This window comes from Bombyx mandarina, chromosome 05, assembly GCF_030267445.1.
Source record: "Bombyx mandarina strain Sakado chromosome 05, ASM3026744v2".
NCBI lineage: Eukaryota > Metazoa > Arthropoda > Insecta > Lepidoptera > Bombycidae > Bombyx > Bombyx mandarina.
Window position 1 is genome coordinate 11,235,664 of NC_143212.1, and position 4,864 is coordinate 11,240,527.

The 4,864-nt window shown below is 36.9% G+C and overlaps 1 protein-coding gene across 2 annotated transcripts in view; it reads right to left on the reverse strand.

Moving 5' to 3' along the window:
* The window catches only part of LOC114250907 (uncharacterized), a 30,024-nt gene extending 28,709 nt beyond the window's left edge, over window positions 1-1,315 (reverse strand). The window contains exon 1 of one of the 2 annotated variants that reach the window (XM_028184995.2): window positions 1,046-1,315. The gene's annotated coding sequence lies outside the window, so the exon portion shown is untranslated. Of the gene's footprint in view, window positions 1-1,041 lie in introns of both variants that reach the window. The other variant, XM_028184996.2, reaches the window with a different exon arrangement.
* Window positions 1,316-4,864: the final 3,549 nt, after the last annotated feature.

Below are 4,864 nucleotides of genomic sequence, written 5' to 3' on the forward strand. Positions count from 1 at the left end.
GGAATAATACAATAGCTCATTCACAGCACATTATAAGTGTGTATGTGGGACGTTCTGTAGCTGGTCAACGTAGGATGTCCATACAGGGGTGCGTACGTGGGTTCATTGTTCATTAAAAATAGTATATACTTAAACGATCTCAAACATTACGTTACATCGTTAGGTAAGTGAAATGATTCTCAAATTCTACAAATCGCTTTATTTCACAATATAATTCATTTGTAAAATAAGACACCTAATTGAGGTAAATTCAATTTTAAATCAAATTCAATTTTAAATTAAATTCGCTTCAAAATATTCACAAAGGTCATGTCCCTCTCGAATGCTATGATTGTTAAATTCGTTGACGTGATAATTTTCTCAAATGTTTTCACAACGCGCGACGCGCGTAACTCGCTTGACTATTAATCACGAAATTTGACAGTGCCATAGAGACTAAGCACTATGTTTAAAAGAAACCGCAACTTATAAATGAAATAAATAAAATATCAAATTGCGGATCAAAATTAATCACCAATTGTAGGTTCGATGTAAATGCGTAATGATTGATCTCTCAAGAAAATCTGGATCTCAGGGGAAAATGAAATCCTTCAACTTACGTAAAATAAGCAAATCAGAAGAGCATTTGACCTTTGTTCCGGCGCAAAATATTGACGCGTCAAAAAAAATACCAACTCAACTCAAATAAAATGAATGTGGTTTTGTTACCCATGTAAACTAGGATCATTTTGAGACCTTGTTATGTGCAATAAAACTTAAATAAACTAGTCGCTTTTTCTCGTCGAGTTCTTGAATATAAAGTTGTATAATGTAAGTTTCTAAATTTTATGTACTAAAACTAAAAGATAACGTTTAACTAATTACTTTCAATAGCATAGTGACACATCTTCATTACACTATGTGCATATGTATTTGTAATGAATTTTAGAACAAACATTTTACTCATTGTCATGTAGAAATTAAAATTAATAATAATAATTAAATGAAAATTACTTTTTTGTTAATCTGCTTAATCAAAACTGTTTAACTATAAAAACTTACCCACCGTAAATTTGAAATTGAATTTTTATCACAAAACTTAAATTTTAAAATACACCTTATCGATCACGTTCGATTTTGTTTTTAAAGATCGTGTGCACTTTTACTTCTTCTAAATAATAAACGTGTATGAATTTGGAATAAATCGATACTTTATTATGCGCGTATGTGAACGATAGTGTGCAAGCGCACCGTAGTTGAATCGTTCACGAAGACTGGCACAGCCCTACTCGTCCCTCCTATGCGCGCTTCATTCAGCGACTCAATTTGCAGTTATAAAACAGCAATGAACCAGCGTCTGGGTAGTGAAAGGAAGATATCTATGTAAGTGGGGTCATGTAGATGTAATATAGGTACATTCACGGTGCCATCAGTTACACGTACATTTAACAACATAAATGATACTAACATGAATTTAGATTATGTAATTTTTTAGTATTATCCAATAGCATAATCCTTTTTTGTTTATTGCTAATATGGGTGGACGATCTCACAGCCCACCCGGTGTTAAGTGGTTACTGGAGCCCATAGACGTTTACAACGTAAATGCGCCACCCACCTTGAGATATAAGCTGTAAGGTCTCAGTATAGTCACAACGGCTGCCCCACCCTTCAAACCGAAACAAATTACTGCTTCACGGCAGAAATAGGCAGGGTGGTGGTACCTACCCTCGCGGACTCACAAGAGGCTACCACAAGTGTAAAAATTTTTCCAAAAAAATTATTATTAATTTAAATGAATTGTCCATTTATTTAAAAATCACAAAAAAGATTGTCTTTAAAGGTAATGAAAAGTATATAAACCTGCATATGCGTGTTATTCTTAATTCTTCCTAATACTATCAGGGGACATCAAAGATTTACACATTTCAACCTAAACACTAAGCACATAATAAAATTAAATAGTGGTTCGACACTGAATAATCACACTATTTAGTTTTTTTTTTTGTGTGAATTGCGTCATCAATTCATATTCAATTTAACCGACACCAACTCAAAGAGATTCTTTATTCGAGTCGTTTCTTTACCTTTTTAAAAGATTTTCTCGATAATATATCAATGACATGCTGTCTATTGATGGCATGCATTGCTATGCGGATGACAGCACAGGGGATGCGCGATATATCGGCCATCAGAGTCTCTCTCGGAGCGTGGTACAAGAGAGACGATCAAAACTTGTGTGTGAGAGTGGAGAACTCTCTGGGGCGAGTCTCCAAATGGGGTGAATTGAACTTGGACAATTTACCGTTACAACAACCCGTTAAAGACACAAGTTTGCGCGTTCACTGCGAAGAAGGACCCCTTTGTCATGGCGCCGCAATTCCAAGGAGTATCCCTGCAACCTTCCGTGAGTATTGGGATACTTGGGGTTGACATTTCGAGCGATGTCCAGTTTCGGAGTCATTTGGAAGGCAAAGCCAAGTTGGCGTCCAAAATGCTGGGAGTCCTCAACAGAGCGAAGCGGTACTTCACGCCTGGACAAACGCTTTTGCTTTATAAAGCACAAGTCCGGCCTCGCGTGGAGTACTGCTCCCATCTCTGGGCCGGGGCTCTCAAATACCAGCTTGTTCCATTTGACTCCATACAGAGGAGGGCCGTTCGGATTGTCGATAATCCCATTGTCACGGATCGTTTGGAACCTCTGGGTCTGCGGAGGAACTTCGGTTCCCTCTGTATTTTGTACCGTATGTTCCATGGGGAGTGCTCTGAGGAATTGTTCGAGATGATACCGGCATCTCGTTTTTACCATCGCACCGCCCGCCACCGGAGTAGAGTTCATCCATATTACCTGGAGCCACTGCGGTCATCCACAGTGCGTTTCCAGAGATCTTTTTTGCCACGTACCATCCGGCTATGGAACGAGCTCCCCTAAACGGTGTTTCCCGAGCGCTTCCTTCTTCAAACGAGGCTTGTGGAGAGTATTAAGCGGTAGGCAGCAGCTTGACTCTGCCCCTGGCATTGCTGAAGTCCATGGGCGACGGTAACCACTCACCATCAGGTGTGCCGTATGCTCGTCTCTCTACAAGGGCAATAAAAAAAATATATGTCAGCTCACGTCAGGGATGGCTGAGCGGTAGTTTCCGCCATCACTCGTATTCGATTGAACTCAGTTTATAAAAAGTCAATAAAACCTTTTGAATAATAATTATTGAAACTCAACACACACAACTTTCACAATGACAGGATAAACCGACAGTTTCGTTGCACATACCGACAGACCGACTGACTGACTGACTGACTGCCAGAGACTCACTGACTGAGACGGACGGAATGACTTTCTGACACGGAATGCCACGACTCTGTCCACGTACCGCCATTTTATACTGTGGCGTTACGTAGTCTACCCTTCATTTTGTGATATTTATCAAAACAACATCTCATCATTTAAAATAATAATCAAAACCACCGTCTTAATATTACTAAAAGTCGTTATCCACGACATATATATATATATTTTTTTTTTGCTAATAGCCTTGAAAAAGATGAGAGATGATGTTAACGAAATCAAAGTTTAGTTTTCTAGTAGGCCATTTTAAATAAAAGGCGCTTTTATATAATTGACTTTATCACCGATTCGGAATTTAAAATAACTTAGGGCTTGCTTTTTTTTTCAAAAGTACGTGCCTCTTGTATTAGTCGTGACGAACACACCAAGACACCAAGAGAGTCACGTCACGTCACCTTCATCCGTGACTTTTGTCCTCACGATATCAAATACATTATATGTACATCACTAAATCAGTAGATATAATATAAATTGTGTATTTAAGTAAAATATAATTTACCGAATGTGATTTTTAGTGCTGTCGTATCTTACATTTTTCAGTTCAAAACACTCTTGCACTTCCCTGCGATAAAAGCATAAGTTAGGATTTTCATTTTTTTGACTTAAGCATTTCAAAATGTAATTTTTTTTCCAAAAAGCCGGTACCCTTCTACCGGTCCTTGAAAAGAAAAAAACGGGACCCTTATAGGGTAACTTTGTTGTCCATTCGTCTGATTTTTCGACACTTAAGACCATTTTTAGGCTAGATGGGTAATTGGCACCATCCTGTCTGCGTTATGGTTTGAAGGATGTGACAGCAGTTATACGACTTTCATCTTCTTATTAAGATTAGTACAGATACCGGGACCTATAGACATGGTAATATGAACATGTGTTCATAAGTACATTGTTCATACCACTTAACATTGCTCATCTGCATAATAAATAAATTAAAAATAGGTTACCAAATAAGGTCTTCGGCGGAAATAAATCATACAAAATTTCAAACTTTTCAAATCTTTTTTTTTAAGCATTCATAACAAACTTATAGAGCCCTTTCCATTGACGTGAATCTTGAAATTGGGCAAGATTTTGGCAGGAATGCAATAAAACATATTTCTATACATAGATAGATATACTCGTAGACATTAATAAAATTTCTTTAAAAAAAAACATGGTTCTGTGACGATTTTTTTTTCATTTTTTTACTAATTTTAGCACTTAATACCTATTGCGTCCTTCAGAACCCCGAAAATCAGCTCAGGTTGTTCTTTAAATTTTATAGTATATTCCAATACTTCATCTAAATTATAATCCCAAAAAATATTAATAGTTGGTCTTAAAAACGTTGTCAAAAACAAGCAGTTCCTCACTCAAGCACTACTTTCGATGCTAATATGATACGATTCTAATAATTATGTAGGTACTATTGCGACAAGGCAGCTGTGAACACACTTCAAGCCATAACATATTCATATCCTCCGAAAAGCTAGAAACCTGTGTCAATATTAAATATATATCACTAATGATGCTGATTCGAAAATAAAACAATAAAAATTA